General features: G+C 36.2%; 1 protein-coding gene across 1 annotated transcript in view; it reads right to left on the minus strand.

Annotated features, from left to right (window-relative positions):
* The window catches only part of RBFOX1 (RNA binding fox-1 homolog 1), an 818,832-nt gene that overhangs the window by 166,335 nt on the left and 634,640 nt on the right, over positions 1-17,857 (minus strand). The window lies entirely within an intron of this gene.

A 17,857-nucleotide genomic window follows, 5' to 3' on the forward strand; every position in this document is an offset into this window, starting at 1 on the left:
ACACTTGTTGATTTCAATGAAGAGGTGAAAAGCTTCATTACCACCCCATAATTGAGTTTGGTATTCTATTTTTCTTTATGTATTTCCAATAATTAATATTAAAATAAGAAAAAAAAAATCACACACAGAATCACAGAATCACAGAATGAACAACTATTCACTCCTCTGGCTTTCTGACCAGAGTTATTTTTTCAAAACTGAATACCAAACTTTCAGAGCAGTGTACAAAATATAATCCTAACTAATTCTCCTCTTAGAGAGATTTCCATCTGAAACACTTTCTGGTGGTCATGCAGCTGACTGCGTAAATCTTCCTAACACAAGAGAGAAAACGTATAAAGTAGCACAACTCATTACAGCACATACCAAAACCTACAAATAAAAGTGGGCTTCCATAGCTGCATAACTCACAAATGTCAATTAAATTTCTCCAGAAGATCTTTCAAGTAGAAAGCCAGATTTTTTTTAGATTACATAACACTTCAGAAGTTCCAATAGTATGTGTCTTCTGTCAAATACCCAAAGCTGTACTGATGTCCAACATAAAAACTCATTTTTTTCCTGGCACCATAATTATAAGAAACACAATTAATATTTCAGCCTCTTCATTTCAAGATAGTGCACTTTAATAATTTTTTTTCCACACTTTAATTTGCTTGATTATCAGGCAAATACCCTATCAAAGCAGTGAGACTAAAGAGCAATTTTATGCTCTTGAACTTCCATAAGGAATGCCCACCAGCAAGAAGTGACTACAATCCAAGGTGGACTTTCTAAGATTCATCTCAGTCCCAAAGGGAGCAGGTAGGTGGTGCTTAGAAAAATACAGACATCTAGGAAGACTCAGTGCATTATGAGAAGCTTTTATTTCACATCACTATTATTTCCTGCTTATTATAATGTCACATGATTTTTTTTTCTATATCAGCAGGAAATAACAACACTTGGGAAATTCAACCATCTCTCTGAATGTGTAAAATAAATTAAACATATAGTATTCTGTATTATCTTGCAATGGGATTGTGCTCCAAATGGGGACAGATATGATTATAGTATTAGCTTATCCTCTTTTGCATTTAGAACATTTTTCCCTTGCTCACACTGATAGAATACAAAAAAAAAAAAAAAAAAGTATCCTCAATCCACTAAAATAAATACTTCTGTTATATTATCTTGCTTCAACAATGAATAAAGCAACCATGCAGGTTTATAATATCAATTCACAGGGCTCTTTCTGCTTCAGTGAACTGTTACTGAAAGGTTGGGAACTGCTACAGGCAGATGGGACAAAGCTGCTGGAACAGGATTTCCATTATTCCCCACCTGATAAACCCACATCAGAGAGAGCTCAGACTTCAGAACCTCTGATTAGAACAGTGCAAGGACTCTGAGTATTTTGGCTCTGAGCATCTGATCACAGCAGCTGTATTACACCTCTAAGTTTCAGGGTTGATCTGATCTCCCATCAGGAGCATCATTTATGTTCTCTCCTTTTCCTTTCCTTACGTTGGGATTGCAATAAAATGGGAATTCAGGAAAGGCAAAGAGATCTGGAGCTATCACACACATAGAGTTATGACCAGAAGCACTCACATACTGTAAGTGAGATCTGAAGTAATAAAAATATTCTGTATTCCAACTTTAATAATTAGTTGACACTTTTTTTGTAGAAGGAGGGAGGCACAGGGTAGCTCACATCTCAAGGGAAGCCAAGTATAATGCTTAATAATTAATTAAATCCTGCCAGGTGAAGTCACTGCCATGGATTTCTTACAAGTAAGGAATTTCTTTCTGCAGACTTATCTACAGTCACATTCTGGAAATATTCTTGCTTAAAGTAACAGCTCCATTTCAGTTTTTTCTTTCCTTTTCACTTCAAAATACTGATCTTTGCAATTAGGCCAGACAACCCCAAAGAATCTTTCCTGTTTCCCTTTTGCTGCTGAACACTCAATAAGCACCCAAACCCAAACCATTTGTGCACAACAATAAACTCAAGGCTTTAATTAAATAAAGCATAAAACAACACAGCATTAATAGAGTGTAATGGTACCAATTCCAGTGCTCAGTGATTACCTGCTATGATGGCAATCCCTTCAAGTTCCTTGCTCACATTTTTGGTTTTTTTCATCACCAACACTAAGAGCCCCAGATTGCCCCTTTTCTGCCAACTGCATTATTCACCTTTTTTTACCCTGAGCCACACTAAGACTTGAGCAACAGTTGGAAAAGAAGTAGAGCAATTAAAATGCATATTTTTATGTCATAGCACAAGGGCTGAACTCACCAGGGAGGCAGGAGAGAAACTGCTGCTACGAGAGCTCTTTGCCTGAGCATTTTGCACTGCATTGTTGGGATCACAAGTTTGAGGTTCTTATTACCTCAAGCAAACCTGGGCTTTTGGAAGCACATTTTCTTCCTGGAGTGAGACAAAACTTGAAATAGAACTGACTTGTGATATGCAAAACTCCTGATTCAGCAAAACACAAATTAAAAAAAAAAAAAGGAAGCCTGCAAAACTAAAAATACACCCAAGTTGAGTGATTTCAAGAGCTTGCAAAAAGTTCCTCGTGTACCAAAACTGGAATAGCAACCTAGTGGAATATTTACAAGAATATAACTACTTGTTAAAGCAGTGCATTCTTCACCTAAAGCCTGGTAAAGAACAGCTTTCTACCATAAGGAAAAATGCATTTTTTAAGACCATGACACCTCTCATTGGTGTCACTGTGTCAAATTCAGTTCCTACTGCTTGGTTGCCAAGAAAAGAGCCAAGCTCTTCAGCATGTAAGGAAGCTGCCCCTGAAAAAAAAAGGTTTTAATGGTCTGGAAAGTCTGTACACATGTTCCAAGCAACTTCCACTTCAGCTGCAAACTTTGCCTTGGCTGTATGTTCTTTGGCAGCACCTGGTGGAATCTGGATAAAACTGCAATAATAACATCAAAGTTACAGCTCAAGTACTTTTTGTATAAATACTGCTGAGGAAGTTACATCTTGAAAGCATGAACTTCAAGAAAAGAGCTCGTTTCTTCTGTTTTGCTAAACATCAGTGGGGATTTCTGTAATATCAACTAAAAATACTTACAATCTCTAGCTTGAGTCAAGATAAGCAGCTTGTTTTACACTATAAATAAATAAAGAACAGGAACTAAGAATTAAAAATGCCATCTATTTAATAAAGCCTGGAAGAAAGCAAAGATTTCTTATTTGCAATAAATGACCCACTCACTGCAACAGGTCAAGGAAACTGATTTCTCTGCAAAAGTAACACACGTTTTGAAAGTCATTTTAGAGAAAGTATCTGACCATATTTTGTACTTGTCTCTTTCAGTGACTGGGAAAACCTTTTCAGTTTAGTCATTAGCAGAGAGCAAGCATTCAAATTAAACAGAGACCTAGTAAGTAATGAGATATTATCTATTTGTGGTGCAGAGCTTTCAAAATTGAAATATCCTATGAAAGTATTCACACAGAAGGGGGAAGGGGACCTCCAACTTATACTATAGGAGGTATTTAGCATAATATGAGCTGGTGGCTGTCAAATTAGTCTTGTTTGAAATACTGTAATTAGCAGAAGGAAGCCTAACATAACTTATCACACTTAGCCACTTGTATTCAAATCATGCTAAATAGTTTTGAAGCCCATAAAGACTTCCCTCCCACACTATGGAAGCACTAAAACCCAGCAGCATTTAACTCCAAAAAGAAATTTATTTATAAAAATTGTATATTTTTCTCTTTAATCACTCTAAGAATAAATTAATGAGCTACTGGCACAGGTCAGAGAATCTTGTACTTTAAAGTTATCAAAATTTATATTAAAATAAAACTTGATAATTGTGCTGACAACCAATATCCAGATGTTTTTATACCAGTTCTATTGTAAGTAATTTTGGGTTCTTGTATTTCTAAATCCACTGTCCCCATGATGATTTGGCTTCCCAATTCCAAACACATGAAACCACTTCACAACCCCAGGTCCTGAAACACCTTGCAAATCGCTGCTCATCATTCCAGTTTCTCCTCCCTATATTCACTTTACAAACAATATTCCTATGTTGTAAATTAATCCAAGGTGTGAGAGAAATGCCAAGAGGTTACCACGACACAAGAGCTTTCTGGCAAGCATAAACTTAACACTTATCCACTTAAAATTCCTATCTAAACATTAAACAACAGGATCACTGAATTTTCCTTCAATGCCTTCCACCTGACTACCAAAAAGAAAAAACCTCACCAAACCTCTGAGAAGTTTGAGGAAGGGTAAATGTCAATCACTGATCTCACCTTTTCAATGCCAGCACCATGCAGGGGAATCACAGACCCCCCAGGACAACTGCTTAGGACAGAAATCAAGGTAAAAACTGCATCCACAACCCTCCATCTTCAGTGTCGTGGTGTTTGACTGTGATGTCTCACCATAAGAAAAAAAAAAGAGACTTCAGCATTCTGTCATTATGCAGAACTTCAGTAAACCTTGTTGCATGTTTTCTGTTCTGTTGGGAAGGTTGCAGAGCTGTCATTAGCCTTGGATGTTTTAATGGACAAGACTAAGTTCAGATTTCTGAGCTGTTCCAGCACTGCACAGCCTTACCTGAGCTAAATAATTTTTTCAATAAACAGTTTTAACCTTTTTTTTTTTTTCCCCCTCAGTTCAATTACTGAGAATTACCTTAAAAAAAGGCTTTTTCTTAACTCTTCAGTGGCACTGTAACCTCTTTTTCTTTTAATAAACCAGCTTGGTGCCATTCAAAACATGCGTATCTTTAATTTATTTTTGATCTGCTGTTGGGGAAAAAGGACAAAGGGAGCAGACAAAAGGTCCAGCGACTGGAGTTCAAAATTCAATTTCTTTAAATGCATTTACTTGAAGGCTCTAAAAGTCACGTTATAGTTTAATCTTCCCCAAACCATTCCGTTTCTGCTAGATTTAGCACTTTTGTCCCTTTATATTCACCGACTTCACATAGCTTCTCCCAGGCTGGCAGGCCAACATATTAGAAATAAAATGCAATTCTGGTAGCTGACACTTCAATTTAGCTTCTTCAGTAGCAAAGATCATCAACTGCACTGCTTTTTCCCATGACAGAAGATCACCTAAATATCACTTAACTGATGGGAGCTCTGTTGGTAATGCATACACTGTCTCCCCACTACATTACCTCCATGCTGCCTGGACCAAAAATCAATTTTTAATTGACTGTATTATTTGAGGAATGTGGCCTATCCACTACACACTGCTGATAGATTCTCCTAGCTTGTGTGTCAGCAAAGACTGGAAAATTTCAAGCATCTCCAATACAGTTATTCAAGGATTTATCCAGAAGCCAGATGAACACCACAGGTTTTTTCAGTGCTGCCCCTCCAGTATTCTTTTCTGGCTTGCAAAGTTAAGTGTCTAAAGCACAGTACAAATGAAAAGAAAATTAAAAAAAAGGGAAAAAAAAAAAAAACAGGGAAAAAAAACCCAAAATCAAAACACACAACAATGAGGTTTTCCCTGAAATGAAAATTATGCAAAGGATGCAAATGGAACACAGAGGACTAAGAGGGGACTTGGAAAATTCCCTTTAAGCACTTAAAGTCTGCCAGTGGATTATCCTGCAGAGCATCAATCTGCAAGAGCCAAGAACAAGCTGGAATACCTGGCTCCAGCAGCAACCCCAGTGTGATTTCCCAGACTTCAGCTATAATTTCTGCAATAAGATCTAAGCCCAAACAGCTGAGGAAAGGGTGGACATGAGAAAGCAGCATTATCCAAATGAAAACACAGAGGTGAGTGGGCATCTAATGCTTGACACTTTACCAATAAATACTGCAGGAAGCAATTTTATGAAACAGGAGCTAAGTTATTCATTGCCTGCTTGGCACAGAGATTATAAAAGTTTCTACCACTCCAGGGAATTCTGTGACAGCTTAGGTGTATAATTTCATTTATATATAATTTTTTATTTACTTTCATCAGTGTTTTTCTTTCTGCTTGAAGAAAAAAGAAAGGCAACTGCACTGCTGTACTAAACAGAAAATCTACCTTTACACCACAGCCATTTCCAGCACACTCAAGTGACAAATTCTGTACTGTACTCACATCAGTTCTGACAAAATTTGATCTATGTAAAAAATCAGTACAATTCCAGAAATCACTAATTTAAGATAGTGATTTCTTGCCAGTAAATGATATATATGAGGATGACAATAATGATAATATGAGGATGCATTTGGCTTCATTTCCTGAGTCCCATTTCACAAAGGTCTAAACCACATTTTTCCTTTAACCACATACATTAGAGCATCACTAAGTGGTCAACAGGATGTTGTTTTTTCAGTCTCTGTGCATCTCTCCAAGCAAGTACCAACATAATTTCACAGTAATATTACATATATAAAATATTAGATATTTGATATAGATACACAATATAAAATATACTATGTAGTATATATAGGGTGTATATATATAATGTATATAATATAATAACATGGTTGGCATTTAATGCTACAGTCTGCTGGACCATGTTGAGCCAGAATAACTTGATTTATTTCATAAAGTCAGTCCCTGATATAACCCTCAGTAAGACAGTGATGCTGCCACTCCTCCCCACCAGGAACAAGGATGCTGCAAAGCAACCTGGCTGAGCCATTCCTGCTGCTTTCTTTTCCAGAAGTGCTTCTGGCTCTTGCCAGTTATTTGCTGGCCAAAGCCTCCATCCTCAGAGATCAATCTCCTGACAGTCTCTTAGGTTTCTCTTACTACTGCTACCAGATCTGTGCACTGCTGGATTACTGGCAGAACAAATCTGACCCAATTAGCCAGAGTCATATTTCTAGCCAACAGACTAAAACACATGGTTCAGAGGGTTTTTTTCCTTTTTATGAAAGAAGACAGAAATACCTGGTCTGGCACAAAGTTGGAGGGAGAAAGATAAGATCTGATTTGGGTTACAGCTTTCAATACAAAGAGAGCCTGTCAAAGATTCTGTCACATCAGCACCTTGCACCTGGTTAGCACCAATAGTTCTGATGTAGTACTAAAAATCCTAAAAGTCAGACTTTCTGCATCATCAGACTATACCCCATATATTTTGCTGCCAAAATTCATAGATTCTGCAACTAGATATTCACAGAAACCTCTGCTCCTCCACTTGAAAAATAAACACAGACTCTGGGTTTTTCAGACCTCTCTGCACTTCCCAAAGCTTAACCAGATGTCAGAGAAAAACAAAGCCAACTTGATGCAATGCCATCCAGGTCTCTGAATGCTTCAGTCATTGTCAATCATTGCTCCAAAAGAACTCTGTATTTAAAACTAAATTTATGCTCTGAAACAAGAAAAACATGAATAAAATTGCTTTAGCTAAAAGAGTACACTTTATTCCCTTTTATTTCAGAATCAGGGACATGGTTATAGTCCAGGTTAGAATGCATTTTTCATATGCTACTGATGTCCCCTTTCAATACAACTCTGTCCCCATACAAATACTCTTGAAATGCTAAAGCCCTAAATTCAATGAATTCAATGCCTACAATATGTAATTCTGAAAACCAGCTGCTTTGCAAAATTATTTATAGAAAAAAGAAACAAACTTGCTCAACCAATACACATGAGTGGACTTGATGCCCAATGTGAAGGAATCTTCACGTTGCTGTTCCATTAACACTTTGGACTTTGATACCCCAGTGCAGCTTTGAGCAATTCTCACTGTGCTATTACAGTCTACAGCATTTAAAAGCCAGTCCAGACCTTTTAGAAGGTTATAGTCAAACTCTTGTTCATCTGCTGATCATGAAAAGTGAAAAATCAGGATTTTTTTTTTCCTCTTAATGAGAGAAAATTTAGCTCCTATGTAACTGTAACTTGGAGTGCCCTAGGGATGAGTCCACAGTGCAAAAGATTCCAATCTTATTTCAGTAAAACCAGCAATGATATGCTACTTGTACACAGCACATTCCCTCTATCCAAGCTATTTTACAAGTAAAGAAAAGGGGTATGTTAAAATAAATATTCTCAGTTTTCAGAAGCATGCATCAGAAAGCCAGAAGTCCTGAGTCTTCCATTGGGACTTCTCATGTTTCTACAAAACTACAGCAATTGTACAAAACTTCTGACTTTGCACTGGGTTTTTGCATTAGAAAGCAAAAACTGCACTGTAAAAGGGTAAAATAAAGGCTAAAATAAAGCCAGGCTGCATTTGATTTGATGCACTACGTAGAGCCAAGCAACAGCCTAAAGGCTCCTGCTGGTCCAGGTCACTGTAATGAAACCAGGACTGAACATGGAACACAGCAGCACAGAGCAGATTTATACTCCTAAAATTTGCATTCTTCAGAATAAGTCAGAATAAAGTGGCAATGAAAACTCCCTCATTAATTCCAGTATTGGGAAATAACAAAACTGACTAATGCTGAACATAAAGTCAAGGAGATTCTATTTGTGGACCAATTTTAGAGTCTGTTTTGTAGAGAAAAACAAAGTTTCAGATCAGAAAAGATTTGTCCATCACTGACTAATGATGCAGTGATTGACAGCAGGATTTAAACACCACCATGGAAGTGTTAAAATACTGCTGACTTCAGCGATTTCTGTTGTTGTCTATGCAGGAAGATGTCCCTTTCCTATCAGCTGAAAGCCATTGATAATTATAATAAGATATTAATAATAACCTCTCTTTTAACATTTCAAAATCCTAGATATTGCAGGTAACAAATTTTGCAGACACCTGGGGCAGCTGCTAACAATGCCATTTTTCAACCATTTTTGGGGGGTTCCTTTGTATTATGTATTAAACTTCTATTTTACAGTTCTCTAAAATGCTACTTCAAAGTACCAGTGCTGGAAAGCTGTATCTGCCTCTGGCTACGTGCAGGCAGTATTCTGGCTTTTTAGCTCCCACACAGAGACTCCTTCAACCTAGTTTAATTCCTACTTGTTTCTGATAAGCAAGTTTATGTCCATCCTTGGCTTACAGAGCTCTAATTCCTTTATCACATTCCAAAGATGTTTTTCTTTAGCTGCAGTCACAAACAGCAATGCAGTTCCCCTCCTCCTATCACCTTACTGCTTTACACTACAAACCATACTAATTAATTTAGGCATATATAGTAGTAAAAAAAATTAAATGTAACTCAGATATTTTCTCTATTTCATACTCATTTAAAAATCTATTGATCTGAGGCATGCTAAGTACAGGACAATGTGCAGAGAGTTCATTTGTCCCACAGGAAAAGAAAATTTCTAACAAGTCATCACTTCCCACAGCCCTCTGTTGATATTTCAGAAATGTCATTTTTTCCTTGGATATATTCAGAAAGCTTTCTACAAGTCTACAAATGCATCTTTTCACTAACATAAATGCATATTTTAATAACAGTATCACATAATTCTTCAATGAGACAAAGAAATAAAAGGCTTCACCATTTCTGTATCCCCCAAAACAAAGGTAATAAGCCTTTGTCTTGGCTTTTTCATGTCTGTGAGCTTTAAGCATTTCCCTTAATGAGCTTTGTTTCTTTGTACCTCTGGAGATTAGTATTCTGCCCAGCAAAACAATTTATTGCCCAAAATGTTACTACTGCTGATAAAATCTCAGCTTCTCCAATACTTCTGCCTTGACAGCTAATACCCTAATGTTTCATTTACAGCTGAACAAAGCAGCTTATCTCCACTAAAAGGGGAATTAGTTAGTAGTAAGAAATAATTTCAATCATCTGTTCTGCTTCCAAAGTAAAGTGATGACTTGGGCATTCTTGCTGCTATCTGATGACAGGGATGTTGCAGTTCCTGGAATACAGAACAGGTCTGTCACAGGAGCTTTGTAATTCCTACAATACAGCTACAAGGATTAGGGGAGAGTCAGGTCCCTGCTGTCAAAAAATCTGCAAGCAGCATTGTGCTGCAGTCAGCAATTTTACTTTACAGACAGGGCACAGGCTCAAGGGAAAAAGAAAAAAAAAACCAGCTCTGATCAATCAATATTTTGTATTTTTTTTTGTATCTGCAAGTCTTGGTAATTTTTCAACAAGTAGATGTATATGTGGAAATCCCTGTTAATAACAGAAGAGATTTTGTTGACAAAATCCTAATTTCAAGTGCATGCTTTGAAAAATGGCTTTATCACCTCACTATGTAACTAATTCTGTGTATTTCCAGGAATAAAAATCTGCTAGGATTTTATCTCCATGCCATATACACCAAATCAGTTGTGAAATTCCTACCTGGAGTAGTTGATACACGTTTTGAAATGTCTGTGGCAAAGCAAAAATGTTTTTTGCTTGATGTCTGAGTGACCTTCTTATCCCAACATCATTTTTTTCATGTTGTTTCAGAATAAGGTCACCTGAATAAATCAGGAAAAGCAGCATAACATTTGCTCACACTCTATTTTCTCTCTATATTTTCCCTGCCCTGATGCTTTTGTAAATAGTTATTTATTTGCACTGAGTTTAAGAAAATTACAGAAATAATTAGAACTGCAGTGCCATCCTTCCAGTCTCCTCACTTCTTTAATTGGTCATCAATTTATGAGAGCATAAACATTCAATGATAACGTTTTTAAAAACCAGTAGCACTTTTATCAGAAGAAATAATAGATTTTTGATATCAGTGCTAAATTGCTGGAGATGAAACGTGCATTAGATCAAATCTTTAAAGTGACTGAAATGAACTGATATTACAGAAGAATCACTCAAAATACCAGCACAATTTCTGAAATTGCAAAGGCCAAGAAAAGAGCAAATATTAAATCCCTGCATGTTCTCCAACCTTTCATTTGCATGCCTACATTTACATCAATAAATGCACACATGCAAGTGGCTCCTTAACTTACTTGTATCATAAGCATCTTTATATAGTAATAAAAAATGGATAGAACACTTTTTGTTCATATGAATTATCATATATGAATTATCAACCAACTTGGTTGCTAATTAAAAATGCTTATTTAGCTGAATAACATTTTAATATGTTATTTTCATTCACATTATTTTCATTTTAACATGAAAAAGCCAAGGTGGGAAAACACGATTTTATGAAAGTGCCATGAAAGGTTTCAATCTTATAACACAGGTGGAATAAAAATACTTTTATCTACCTTGAAAAGGACAATTTTCTTCTTGGCTTAGTGACTACTGACAACAAAAATACACAGAAAATTCATAAAAATGGTAAACCAGTGCAATCAGAACATCAGCTACAGACAGCTGTGTGTAAAATGAAACTGGGAGAGGATCTGGCATCCCATATAACCTCTGGCACCCTGGAAATAATAAGGATATGAATACACATTTACATGAATCCTGGAGTTCCTATTCACTAGAATCTTATTTCAAATGACAAGGTTCCAGGTAAAGGAACCATATCAGATGAGGTCCCACAGGATCCTGAAGATCACACAGATGGAAGCTGGATTTTATCCTAATTTACTCCTCATGGCAGCAATGACAATGTCCACAAACACAGAAGCATCAGAGTTCTATTTGGCCTGGAGTTGTTTCATTTTTAGTGCAGGTTCTGTGCCATCATTAATCTTTGAAAATACTATTAATTTAATGATGCATGCCTTAAAAGTGTAAAGACAGCTTCACAAGATTTAACTCCACTGACACAAGAAGCACTGAGGCACTGGAACTCAATTTTGCACAAAATATTTGTTCCCTAAAAGTAAATTACAAGATTTTACAAGTAGCAAGCACCAGAACTGGCTTCAGCCACGCTGCAGTTGCTACATTTGACATTTAGGACAGTTTCAAAATGCAGTTGTTTTCCTTCTCACTTAACTATTAGTAATTAAAAAATTATATTAATTTGACAGCATGCACAACAAGATGTGGAAACTTCCCATCTGCTGCACACTGTCAGTTCAATTGCTTAAGAAAATGGAAAACTGGGCACGTGGGCTGCAGGCATTGGCTGTGGTCACTTCTGTTATTTATTTTTTGTTTCTACACCTCATCACACATAGAATGAGCTTCATTTCCAGTTAACCTTCCCCTGAAATAAGGGAGGACCAAAGAATCATTACAGCTGGAAAAGACCTCAGCTGCTTCTCATACAACTTCTTCTCCAGACCCTTCTCCCGCCATGTGCCAGCAACTTCTTATAGAAGGACCCAAAACTGAACAGTCTACACTTCATATTTTTATTCTGATGCAATAACTCCTTTATCAAATAACATGAGCTACTTAAATCTATATAAATTTTGAATTAAGAACCAGCCTGCCCCTGAGTCCTCATGCAGCCCACCAGCCTCTCTGTAGGAGCAGGTGATGGTACAAACATCCTAAACCTTAAAGTCAGAATTTCCCTTGGTTCCTACGTTTAAAAAAAAAATAAGGTTTAGGAAAAGCAGCACTAAAACCAAATATAGCAGTAACATGTGTGAATTACTGAATACGGATGAGAAAACACAGATTTTCTATGATTCTTGGACAAATTTAGCAGCTTGATCCTATCAACTGCAGGGGATTTGGCAGTTAAAATAGCAGAGCATCTGTGACTTGGACTTTTCTTGGAATCACAGCAGAACTGAAAGATAACTCCTGAATCACTGTGTCCAGTCACCTGCTAGGAAGCCACATGATGTAATTTCTGTAAAGAAACTGAAGAAACTCTATTTTAAAATAAATGTTTGACCTTCCCCAGGCCATGCTCAAACTGGAATCCTGCTTCAGAAACTCCGACTAAAGGTTGTTTTATTTCTCTTCATAAATGACAATGGACTCTGTGTATTTATTTTTGTGCCTTTTACCTCAAGATTCTCTGCATACCCCTGGCTGGTGACACCAAAATTTTCATAGGAAATAATGACAGCCTCTTCTCAGCCTTTTTCTTTGCTTGACCAGACATTCCTACCTCTTTTCTAATAGGACAATATTCTCTGTTCCCCTCATCCTACCAGCTCTTATCTGCACCTCTTCTACTTTGTGTTCACCTGCCAGGATTCAGCTGCACCATCAGGAAACTTCAGACATCAAATGTGCTTAAAAATGTTGTATATAACATTAGACTTTGAACCAGTTGTGTGCTTGGGATGGATAATTCATTAAGTGACATTTAGGAGCTATGAAAATAATAATAAAACCTTAGTTGCACACTCCTTGAACACAAGTAATGATGGGTCAAGCAGAAGAACACAAGGGCAACAACCTGGATTTGAAATCAGATTAAATGTACAAATTAGTTAAAAATCAGTTTTATGACTATGATCAGTCTCTGGTTTCAATATTTTAAGCATTATTCTTTTAGAGTTTCAAGCATTCTGCTGGTAAGGAGAACCACACAAATTAAATATCTGCCTTTTAATAGCACATTCTGTGATTACAGACTGCTTAAGCAGTTTGAGAACATTATTTTAAGCATTTGTTTGTACCCACGTTATGGCTGGAGAGCTATTTGCTCACTATGCCTCATTTTCTTTCTAAATACCTCTCTATTTATTAGGATGACCAGCAGTAATTATACGCAAATTACTTGCCAACTAATAAACTAGAGTTTCTTTAGATTCTCTCCATTTTACAACAGGCTACAATGATCCTTATATTATTGGTGTCTTTTTTAGGTGGCCACTTTTAGAAGAAACCACCAGAACAGAAGGCACCATGACAAAAAGAGGATTTTATGGGCTAATCAACCAGGAATATTTCCTAATATTATACTCCATGCCAACACAGATCATCAGAGTTGTAGGAAGTCATGGATATTTACTTAGTATTATGCAGGACAAGTTACTCACTATGGGCTATGTTATGCCTGGTCCACCTGGGTGTATGCTACAGGATTTGCTGTCTGGTGAATGTGAGCTCATCAGAAATATGAAACTGGTGCTGTGAGTGCATAGGGATATAGTGGCATCATCTTCTTTGCCTAGCAAAAGATAGAATATTTAGATATATTTAGAGTTGGAGGGCAGGGCCTCAGAAGAAAAGGAACTTCAGTTGAGCTATAATGACTTATAAAAGTGAAATATCTGCTCTCCAGACTGGGTAAAATGTTGTCCCTAGCCAAAAACCTACTGATATAGAAAGTTCGTGGTCAACCAACTCTTCCCAAAAGTTGAAAGGGATTTTCCTCACTTGAACAGTTTTAAGTGTCAGGCAGTTCCCTAAAATACTTGCATTGCCTGTAGATCTTTTGATAAATGAGTAATTTATCATAAATTTATCATTAAACATAGCTAATATATAAGCAACATGACCCACAGATAGATCTCGTTGACCAATATGAAACCACATTGAATCTGAAACACATTTATCTCATTGTATAATTTAGAAAGAGTTTTTATGAACCTCTTTAGTTGGTGTTCCTTCCATGCTACTGAAAGTACTATAAATATGCAAATTACTGTAAAGTGAAATAAAAAAGTTATTATTAAATGAATTAGATGTGCCTCAAAGGAAGACATGAGGAACACTTTTTTTTTGTTTGCTTTCTGTGTCCAAACCAACTCTATGTTTACAGGGATCTTTTACAGGTTGGCACTAAATAATTAATGAAGATAGAAATAAAAGAGAAAATTATTGAACAAGCTTAGTGTAAAAAGAACTCTATAGCCATGAATTATCTATACTATAAACACACTGCTATTTCTTAATGTAAAAATTATACAGATAGCTTCTGTATAAACAGATACAAATTCAAGAACATTTAAATGCTGGAATTTGAAATTTAAATACATCAGATAAACTTGCCATCTAAAGGAACTACAGAATCTCCTAGATGACTTATCAAATATGCAAATCTGCAAAAAAAGAGTAATTACATTCACCCATTTTCTTTGTCTTATCCTTTCGGAAAGCTCTGCAGCAGGTATTTTAAGTACAAACACCTAAACTGAACTAAGGAGATTTGGGAGGCTTAGAACTTCTTCATTTAATTGCATTACAAGTCTATAAGTAGAAAGAGATTTAGTCTGAAGTGGTACTTATGCATTATTCCTTACAGCTTTCCAGGAACTGGGAATCTCTTAAATTCTTAGCATTCAAGGTATTCTGGGTTTATAATTTAAACAGAAAATAGTGGTGTAAATGGAGCTTAAGAAGTGTCCAATAATCACATGATATTTTAATTTTGCAATCACTAATAGTCCAAAGCAACTTCCACCCCCCCCAGAGGTAAATTAATCAGTGTTCTGCAATTCCAGGCTGTAAACTGAATATCAGAATTTTTAACATTATTATCTATATACAGGAGAGCTGTAACTGTTCAACATCTGTTAACAAGAAGGCCAAACACATTAATTAAAGCTATACATCATTCTAGATAATAAGTAATAATTAAGAAGAATTACCACCCTAAATAAGACCAATACCACTGTTTCAACTAAAGCTTGAAAGTGGAATTCAAAAACCCAAAATAAACTCTTGGGAATGTAAATGTCCTATTATGCAAACTGTTTTCTTTAAGTATGATATAATTTAAGTAATGAAATAAATCTATGCTGTTAAAATATTTAACAGAACTGAGAATAATGAGAAGACATAGGATTAGTTTAATTAGTTTACTGAAATGCAGTTCTTATGGTGGCTAAATGTGATATATTAGCTTCTGGCATTTGGAATAAAAAAGAGGTAATTAGTTCTCCTTCCAATCTATTGTTTTCTTTGAAGAAGGAATTGTAATATTTCAGCCTGCATAACAGGAAATAAGACAAGGAGCATAAAACTTCTTCATCCAAGAGTACATCTCTGGTGAGTTAGAAGAGAACAGAAAAAACTGAAGTATTCAGGAATGTCATCTTGAATACATACATTTCATTTGCACTGGTGCAACCATACAGATTCAAATGAAATTACAGCTGCTCAAATCACACAGGTCCATTGGTTGCTTATGCCTGCTTAATTTTAGGATTTGTTAGAAGTTTTGTCTCCCTATTCAGCAACTACTTCATTACTCAGAAACTCCAAATTAAGAGAAGAAATATTTCCCAATATTTACTACTGAATCCTTAACTTCTCCATTGTAAGGTCAGGATCTAATTTGATTCCCATAAAAGTTATGAAAATAACACTTGAGTATCCTTTCATAGAATAAATATTGTTTCACAGTCAGAAAGCTACTTCATGGTAATTCTACATTTCTAAAGACAGCTGTATGGAACATATTGAACAAGGAATACAAATGTTTTATCCATCTTTTTTTAAGAAAACATAACATTTGAATTTTCTGTATTAAGTCTGAGGATATTATTCCAATCAAGAAATATGAATGTATTTAATCTGGAATTTAAAGGCTCAAGAAATAAACTGCCTGTAACAACCAAAACCAGTGTTTGTGCTAACACGAAGATGGGAACAGGAGCAATACAGAGAACTTGATGTCTTGAAAAGCTACCAGATGATTTTCTGTTAATACAATTATAATGGGACTAAATTTATTTTAGCTTAAAGACTCAAATGGGAAACCCTATTCTGCAGCATACTGAAAAGCCTCAGGCCCTAGTATAAAAAGACTTGCCATCTATCATTTAATTTTGGGGTTATTTGGACTGGTATTGCATATGTAGCATCTATTTAGCATTCTGGAGTTTGGAGGACTCCATGCACAAGCAATTCCTAAATTGAAATACAGCAGCTCAATCACAAAAAACATGAGCTCAGCCAGCAATACAGACATGGACAGAAATTTATAGAAATTATGAGAATATAAAGATCCAGCTCATAGAAGGGTTCAGTTGGAATATATATGATGATGGTTTGGACTGAAGAGTCCAACTGAGCTCTGAGAGACACAAGAAACATCCAAGCCATGCAAAGTCTTCATTCTTCATGTGTTTTTCAATGCATCCTACATGCATCTCACTAACCTCAGACTTTCACCACCTAGGTGATTTTAATAATTAAAACATAGACTTGCTTCAGAATGGCAGAGATGCCAAACTTCATGGGTTTTGTTTGGTTTTTTTTAAGTACCCTGAATTTATGACATGGAGTTGCCATATCCCTATTAGGAAAAGTGGACAGAGCTGTGATTTATGCAGTGTAGAAAATGATCACCTCATTTACTAATTGGTAAGGTGAAATATAGAAAAAACCTTGTGCACTACTGCTGCTGCTGATATTGAGTCTGGGAATATGAGCAGTGAGCACAGAAAGAGGATTTTGCTTCACTTTTAAGTATACAACAGTTTACTACATGGTTTGCATGAAAATCTTGACTACACTGAAGACTAAGCTGATTTTTAAGGTTTTTTTATATATACTTTCTTATAGGCACTCATTCATCTCACTCCACCCCCTCAAAATACAGTGGGCTTTGTATATTCAGAGCAGAAATGTTGCAACTGATATGAACTACCCAGGATGATGGAATTTTCCTTCCAGTTACCTGCTAGAGAGGATGAGATCCAATATTGGTCCAGGCATTACAATTCTAGAGATAACACCCCAAGTGCTACAAGGAGCACTAATTCAACAAAAATTTACTTGTTATCTGCAAGGGGGAACAAGGGGAGAAGAATAAAAAGGAGAAAAAAAAAATAAGAAATTCCTCCTTTTCCTCATGGAGTTGCCCAAGGATAAGGATGCAGTGGAACACTCAGAAAATAATGACCTAGAGGTGGGCAGAAAATCTGACCTTTAGTGAGGCTCATTTTCTGCCTGGCTAAGAGTTGGTACCAAGCACATACAGCACTAGTGTAGTAGTAACTCTAGTAGTAGTAGTGTAGTAACTAGTAAGTAGAGTTACTACCACTGCTCCATACCCATCTCCAATTACCAACCAACACCTAAGGAGCAGATTTTCACCTCCTGCGTAGTGCCAGAGGGGAAAACAAAGTTAAAGTTCCACTCATCACAGAAGAAGGAAGCTTTGGAAAAATCCACAGGCTCAACTGCCTGAAGTATTCATCTGACAAAATAATAAAAAAA

The sequence above is a fragment of the Calypte anna genome, chromosome 14, assembly GCF_003957555.1.
Source record: "Calypte anna isolate BGI_N300 chromosome 14, bCalAnn1_v1.p, whole genome shotgun sequence".
Taxonomy (NCBI): domain Eukaryota; kingdom Metazoa; phylum Chordata; class Aves; order Apodiformes; family Trochilidae; genus Calypte; species Calypte anna.